The following is an 8,703-nucleotide window of genomic DNA, read 5'->3' as shown; positions in this document are numbered from 1 at the left end:
TCGCGTTTTTGTGCCACTTCGTTTAAATTTGGGGTCAGTGAAACGTTTCAATGGAAGCCAATGATGAAACTAAAGCGAGCGCATTATGTAATCGTGGCCCATGACGACACAGACGGCCTTGATGTAAGCCGCGTAGACGCTAGCGCCAGACTCCCCTCTAGTGTATATTGTAGGAAACTCTATGGTTAACCCTGACGAAGAACCGTTTTCCACCGTCATAGCAACAGGTTGAGAGATCACGATTGCCTACAGCAGTCTGTGTGTGTTAGTAGATGGCGCTAGGAATAACGCGCAGCTATTGGCGGAGAGCGTGCATTCTGTCGCCGTACGCACGGGGTGCGTCACGTACGCGTAACTATAAGAATTTAAACTACACGCGCGTGGGCTATGTATACTTTCCACGTTTGCATACGTGAACTCTGTACGCATGTGAAATTAAAACTGTCGTTTGTACGGCAATATACGACTACCGAATAACCACGCTAGACCTCATAGCCTCACGTTTCGCTAGACATCTCGGCCGTCGCATGCCGTCATCGCCCTCTCCCTCTCCTGGGTATCAACCTGGGGTCACATTCCCATTCACAGCCAACGGGATTTTCGGCACCCCCCTCCCCTTGAAAATTTGCCTGCGGTGTTCCGGTCACGGCGATTTTCGCATCCAACAATCATGCTTAATCTGATTTTCCCTCCCAGTTTTGTAGTCAAGTAAATCAAAACATCGCGCTTTTTGAAAATGTTCTACTGATTTTTGGTTTTTCTGGAGGAGGACTCCAGCATAAAGCATTGACTTTGTAGGCGTGCGTTTACTTTAATTTTCTCGAAGCCGTAGTATACTTTAGGTGCAGGGCATTCGCGCAAACCCTTAGCAGTTCCTGCTATACGATCGATCAAGTACTTATCGGTGGCATTTTTTTAAATGGTTCAAATATTTCACTAATAAAAAAAAATCCTGGGCAATATTTATTAAATTTAACCTGGGGACTGCCGAACATTGCAGTGTATAAGTGCATTCTTGGCGCCGTGGAGTTTTTGACAACGGAGATAAAACCGTTGAAATGTAGAGGTATGCAGGTTTGTTATAAAATATTCCGGTCTTGGAAGCACGAAGCGTTCTAGACGAAGCGTTGGAAAACCGGTGTCTCGGTGTGTTTTTTTAGTCCGCTTTACGTTCTAGCGCGAGGCGTTGGAAAATGAGGGTGTCGAAGTTTTAGTACCATGAATTCATGATACTAAGCGACGACATGAGACGCCGACAGCCCCAGCCCCTCATTAGCTTCGCCCTGAAAAATATGTGATGCTGAAATATACTTTCAGGACCCCATTTATTTTTTGAACAGCATAACAAATTTTCTAAGCCTCACCGTCCGCCTGGCCACACAGTAGTAAATATTGTGCGCAACCAGTGAGGAGGCGCTGAACATGGACGAGTCCACCGAAGACATGACAGCCGCTACGATGGAGAGCTGACCCCCAATGGAGGCCCAGCCGCTCGCCAGGTGGTGCATTGAAAGCGGCAGCACGTTTTTCTTGTCTGCTGGTTCGAGGTCGAACGTGCCGGCGTACTTGGCCACTGTGAAGTCTGCGAAATTGGGGGGCTTTGTTAATCGCATGCTTTTCTCCGAAAATGCTCAACTACTGAGACGTACAACAAGCAGCCCAGTTCCACCCAGGGAGAAATCTGATGCAACAGCGGATCTTTGGGTTGTGTTCAGTAACATTACATACAGGTTCGGCTTCTTTCTTGCGCGTTATGATACAGTCATAGTTGCGGATAATTGTGATAATCTTTTTTCTGGAGAGTTCTCATAAAACAACAGTTACAGCTTTTTTCTGTAATCACAAGTACACTTAGAATTAATTAATTATGACACGTAAATGAAACTCCGATTAATGCAAAGTCGTTTTAGGGGCTAATTGTAATTTGTTTCGATATGCTTTCTATAACAAAAGAGTTACGGCCATCTCCTGTAATAGTACTCCCGCCGTAGAATTCCATGCTTCACTGGTCAACCCACTATGCGCTGCCCAGGGGGCGCTGCAAAACTGACTTCTTGGTAGTACTTTCCGTGTAGTAGGAAGCTGGAGCGTCCTGTAGGATCCCGTGTTGACAGAATCCAAATGAGCTCAGCACTTCCGAAGGTTTTTTGTCATCTTTTTATCATAACGTGCTATCACAGCCCGCAAGCCAAGCCCCCATGTCACCTCCTCTCCCTTCCCGGCCTGCGTATGCGGCTATATAAGCAAGCCCAATAAAGCTGCGTGCGTCTGCTTTGGGTCATACACTTCATGTGTCGTCTCACTGCCACCCACGCTTGATGCCATGATCTCCTGCCAATCCCCGACGCGTCCGATCTCTTCGGTGATCAACATGGCATGAGCAAAAAAAAGCCCTGCAGCAAAAATACATTTACAGCGCCCTCCCCCCTTCATAGTGCTCGCACGGTGACCGCACTCTGACACTAATAGGGTATCTGATCGACGATGGTCGTATGAAGGGAATTAGAGGTGAGAGCTGCTTGGTTAAACTAACACACTTGTTGACAAGTACGTTTAAACAATACCCGGTAAAAAAAATAATGACGCAATCGGCGATGATCGTGAATAAATGTCACGAGTACGCCAAAATGCAGACTTGTTTTGTGCGCACCTCAGTCCTTATGTGCGCAGTTTCATTAAATACTGCGGGTTTGCGTCGCCGTTAGGAATACGGGGTGAAGCGCTAGCTTGCCTTTTAAATGCAGAGCATTTCTTAGCCTCGCCTGTTTCTGCGTCGGACGGTGTCAACAGTTTCGCGTCCGCAGCAGGTGCGCCTCTCCTTCCATCCTCTCTCTCAACAGCAGCTGGCGCGCGCATGCGTCGTAGTCAGCCCGTTCGCTCCCTGGCGGTCTCGGCCTAACAGGTGCGTGATAGCAGCGCGGTGGGTCGTGGAAGGGCGCGCGCTGCTTCCGCATGCGCGCTCTCCCCCCTGTACTGCTCTCCCTCTACTGCGCGCGCTGCAAATATAGCGGCTAGTGGTCGCTCGTGTTTCAGTCACTGCGTTGCTCCTTCCTTCCTTGGTTGACGCTCGTGCCCACGTTTACTCGTGTCTGCTACTCCAGCATCACGGAAGAAGCGATGGAAGCAACATTGCCTTCAATCAGTACTGAGGCCCCAATGCTCTGATGCTCTGCATTTACTCGTGTTCCCCTCGCGGGAAGGTGCGGGAATTTTTTATTGCGTGGCTCAGTGAAAAATGCAGCTAGCCTCAGAAGCGTGAAATCTGTTTTGTGATTTCGAAAGCAGTGGGCGTAAAAGTAAGTGATCACGCGAACTGAGTGGCTGGTCTGTTTCCTTGTTTGCTATCTGTTTATGTAATTACGCTCTTGCATTATTTCTTCGTTGTTCACACTTAATAGACTATAATAGGGGTCCGCATAGTTTATGGCGTAGATCCGAGTCGCATGGAGTTGACACGGCGGAGGGTAGACAGCAAATCGGGGGAGGGGAAGGGGGAAGGCAGGGGATTTTAAGGTAAATAGAAAAAATATAACGCAAAAATGTGCCAATAATATTTCAAAATAATTCACAACAAACTGGCTAAGTGTGAAGATGTGGGACAATTCAACTGGAAGCGATCACTTCTCTAATATTCCCTCGCCTGCCTAACCTCGTTCGAGGTAGGAACTGGCGTTTTGGCATTCAGATTGTTAGTGACGGTAGGAGGAGTCGTGGGGGTTCTGACAACGTGCTGGCGGCCGCTTACTCAGCCCCGCGGGCCACATTCGACCCGCGAGGCGTAGATTGCTGGCTCTTGCACTAGAAGATAACGAACGCAGTCAGTGACGATTGCATGTAAATATTTCAGCTGCTTATCGTGTATGCGGCTGTGTTGTGGCATGTAAATATCTCTGCATGCCGCAGACGAGTGATCCGGTGCTTTTTCCGCGTCCTTTCATTGCGCTTCATTTATTTATTTGAAGCTATGGCCTCATGCACTCGCTGGTATACTTGTACCCTGCCATTTGTAAATCGTGCGGCGCAAAATGTTTAAAAGTAGTCATTTAGTCTGGGAAAAGATGAAACAAAACTCGTTTTTAAGGCGGTGCCAGGCCAGCAGTGTCCGCAGAGTTAGCTGCGCTTCTCGCGTCTGCTGACATGTTGTCTCTGAAGCAACCTTTGCCAGCTATACCCGGCTACAGGAGAGCAACGTGGTGTTCTTATGCTACTTGTGAACTTTCCTTTGTCAGCTGTATGCAAGAAGAAAGAACGATAATCATTGTCACGAAGTTAGACCAGCCGACCTGGCGATACTGCATCACGTCGCGACAATCGTGTCCCCTCGGTCAAAAGAAAGCCAATAAATTGGCTTCCTGTAGAGGATATTACTTTGTTTAGCCTCTGCAACTACATTACGACAATTTTATTCAGTGTGCAGTCATTTAAACGCAGCACAACTGGATTAAATTAGGTACACCCAAATTTCGCTCTGGTTTGTCATTGAAAGCTGTGGGGGCCAAGCCCCTCAAATCGGGGCGAGGAGGCGCTAGCGACGTCCTCTTTCTTGGTGGGGTGAGAGCGATCATCGCGCGCCTTCCTCCTCTCATTACGAGGCGACGGGGGATGGGCGCAGGAGACTCCCCGGGGAGACCGCCCTTGGGACGCGCAGCGATCGCCCGGTACGTAAATGCCTTTCGGCCACTTTAGGCCGTTTCTTGCATTGGCCGTTGTTTCACGGCACCCACAGTGTCGATTTGCGCATGCCTTTATTTGCGTGAGTGCGTTTATCTAGGACGTCCGGCCAGTCTCCGCGGGCATATTCCACTCATTGGTGGGTTGCCCCCGCGTCCGCGATGTGACGGCTTGCGCCATCTGAGGTCAGCGGACGAGCCGATGAGCCGATGCGGCAGCGGAGGCGGACGAGCCGATGCCGCCCGGTCGAGTCCAGTGGCTTGAATTGTGTAGCGGCCAAAGAGAGCCCCCCTTCCCCAACGTCAGCGAGCGTTGCGGACGGCCAACGCCAGCGGCGCTAACTGCTGCCCGACTACGGGATGGGCACGCGCTGACGGGTGTATGCCCCAGGGGATAGGTGCGTAGTGCAGTCTAGTGTTTGTATCGTGGTTGTCCGCGTAATAAACCCCTGTACTATGAAATGTATCGCTTCCATGTGAAGTGACTGATGACGTACACTCGCGGCGAGAGTCGTGGCTCGCTCTCGAACCCGTTGTGGGCAGAGTCTCTCGGCAGGGCAGTTCGGTGCTGCGCGAGAGCAGTGAGAATAACGACGGTGCGCTATTCTATTATTATATTCTGTTCCTTAATTCTAATGGCAAGAATTAAGGATAAGATGATGCCCACAAAGCACATGGACTGCGGCGAGGATCGTCTGCTTCTGTATTAACCACACACGTCGGACACGAGGGGGCGCTGCATGTCGCCAAAACTCCAGCGTAGCACCATATGCGGAAAAGCCACATTACAAAGACAAGGCTTGCAGCACTCACCATAAAGTCCGCTACACCTCTAAATACAAATGCATTGCTCGTAAATATCAGTACCTAGACCATTCTTTTGCTTTTTAGGCATTTTTGCTATACTGGAAACCGGTGTTTGCGCTCTGGAGAAAACCTCTTCAAAGAGAGTGTGGCGCGATATCGCGATAGACTCGTAAGGGCCACCCCTAGAACAACTTATCTGTTATAAAATTTTTGGCTCTCTAAGTTCAGGCCCAAAGGCCACCGATTGGCGGCTCAGCGACCACCGTTTCCTCCATTAAACGTTTATTCTCGCTCCCTCTCTGAGTTCAGGAAAGGGCACAAATCGACATGTCGTGAAATAGCGCAAACACACACATTCCTTGCTTGTCTTGCGTTTCCTCCGTCAGGGTGTGTTGGCGTTGTGATAAGATATGACTTACACCAACTCGCCCAATTCACTAGGGTACAGATTGAGCGGGCGTACAGCCTATGTGTTGGCACATTGATACACACCCGCGCTTACAACCAAGCATCTGGTCATTCCTTATTTTCTGCTAAGGTTGCCCTCATTAGCCCGACAGAGGACGCTTTGGTGTATTTTGAAAGTTTAGTCTCCAGCAAATAAACCTGGTATCAGGAGGAGTTAAAACGCCGCAAATAAAGTCCATGATAGCACGTACTACTGGTCTTTGCAGTGGCGCCGATGAAGATAGAGGGAGCGGCATAGATGACGCAGCCAGCAGCAGACATGTAGGACAGCACTTTAGCAGCGAACGTGCTGTCCGAAGCAAGCACCTGCTGAAAGTAAACCTGCGCGGCAGAATGAAGCACTTTCTTAGGGAGGGGGGGGGGGGGGGTGTACGTCTAGAATTAAGTTTGTGGCAGTGCTGATTGTGTGTGTCTATTTCCGGACACATTGCGTCGCTTTAAAACTGGCTGATTACAGTTGGTTTAATAGAAGACTCGCGATACTATCTGTTTTGACCTTCCCGTGTCTCGATCTTGGAGTGAAATAGATTGTTGCAAGATGTAAGTGGCATCATGAAGAAAACAAAACGAACGGTCATTGTGGGCACCCGACATTTTCCTGGTTTTGATGCCCTAGTTTGTTTCATCACACTGATGTCAACCGAGTTCCTTGTACGAATAAACACGCCCAGCACCGGACACCTTCTGAAGGTCCACGTGAGCGAGAAGTGGCGAATATCATAGGGGGAAAATATTTGCAGAACTTTGTTGGATAGTCTGCCTTAGTTTTCCACATTTACAATTTTTGTGGGTTCAAGCAAGCATTGTTTTCTTTGTGTGGTTGCGCACTCTATTCAAAACGACATAAAGCTGCCGTGCACTCATTGAAGGAGGTTACGCTTCATTTGCCACTTCAAGAGGGGCATGACAGCGCAAAAAATAATAAATCACAATCTCGCTACGTTTTTTAGATTCTCCGTTGCTAAAAAATGCTACTTCCCTTTTTCGATAAATGAACAAGTAATTTCGGACTTCATTTGTTTTTGGTTTGCGATGAGGCCGCATAAAACTAAACGGAAGGGGACGTCTTACCTGCCAGGGGATCCCACCTAGTGTGGTCATCAGCAGCAGGTCCAGTAGTTGGCTGAGATCCTTGATTTCGATTTTCCCCAACCAACTGTAGCTCGGGAGGCGAATACGATCAGTGGCGCTGCTTGAAGCGACGGCAGGCACGCAGGCCCACTGCACCAGAAAACGGTTTAAGATGATTATAAAGTCTGTAGTCGTACGTCAGATGATGCAGGAGCCAATCAAATCATGCAATCTTTTACTCCTTTTAGCCGCATGCCCCAGTGGGGCCGGCTGGTGAGGAACATGCTTTCTTCTGCAGATAATTATTTTGCGTCCATTCAAAAATGGTTACTAATGGGATCCTAATAACACTTTCTCGTAGAACCTAAAGCGGCCTGATGTGACCCTGCACTGATTGAAGTTATGGGACAATTAACTCTAGGAGTAGAAATAAAATACAGTGTTGGGGAGAAAAGGACAGCATATTTTATAAATTGTACGGGTGTTATAAGAAGTCTCGAAATTACCCTCCCTAAAAAGGTTTGCCAGTCAGATTTTTGTTGGACAAGCAAGAAAAAAAAACTCTGCGAACACTTAAGCTCTGATGCGTTAAGAATGCGAAAGCGTTCGTGTGCATCTGAACGTCTGAGAAGTCTTGCTACCGCCGGTGTTTGTCAAGTGCCGCTTCATAAGGCCCAACCACATGCAGCGTATTTTCGGCGTCGCGCCAGCGTCAGCGTCGTTCGGCGTCGACGAGCGTCAGCGCGCGCGCCAAAATGCATGGCGACGCGGGCTGACGCTCCGGCGACGCCGATATCTACGCTCGGCAGATCTCGGCGCGAGCGCCGGAAGCGGCGCTGGTGCCAGTTTCCGGTTGTGCCAGTCCATCTCGCAGTTTTAATGGCGGCCAACATGCCGAAAATCAACGCTGAGGCACTAATAAGTGCAGTCGCTGCCCGCCCCGCTCTATGGCAGGCTAAACATAGAGACAACAAAAACAAACACCGCAAACAGGCGTTGTGGGACGAAGTGGCAGCAGCTGTGGCGCCTGGTGTTGCGGACGGAGGTAAGGCACTTGTCACCTGCGCTGCAGCCTGTGCGCATAGTTATTGCAAAAAGTCGTCATTGTTTTCGTGTGTTTTTGCCGCAGAAACGGTGCAGATAAAATGGAAGTCGCTGCGCGACAAGTACCGGCGTCTCTTCAACCTCATGCTGGACGCCGAAAGAAGCGGCGCAAGCGCGGAGGATATGCTGGTGATCACCTGGCCCCACTACGAGCAGCTGGAATTCCTCAAGGACACCATGGAAGCAAGACCGTACGTGGTTGTTTCATTTCCGCGAACTTGCTCATGCACCATGTATTACAAGCGTGTAAATGCTGCTGGGTGCACGCGTTGTCCTCTCATTTTCGTTTAAAAAACTTCAATTAAGCGAGCCATGTGTAGCCCTAGCGAGATTGTCTCGATGCGCCTTCCTAATTTTATATTGCCATTGACGGAAGTGCGTGTTTATATTCCCCTTTATTGAACTTGTGTACCTGCAAAACTTCCGCTGTGTATGTGTGTGCGGGGGAGGGGGGGTGAAGGAAGGCACAAATTTCATTCAATGTGCTTGAATGGTTTGGAAATGCGAAGTTGCTATGTGTGTGGGATTAAAACGTGCCTTCAGCAGTTATGTACTACGTGGTAACTGCAAGCATTTTGTTTGT

This window comes from Haemaphysalis longicornis, unplaced genomic scaffold (assembly GCF_048455015.1).
Source record: "Haemaphysalis longicornis isolate Haplotype H1 unplaced genomic scaffold, Haemaphysalis longicornis Haplotype H1 scaffold_4, whole genome shotgun sequence".
Taxonomy (NCBI): domain Eukaryota; kingdom Metazoa; phylum Arthropoda; class Arachnida; order Ixodida; family Ixodidae; genus Haemaphysalis; species Haemaphysalis longicornis.
This window is presented reverse-complemented; position numbering follows the sequence as displayed.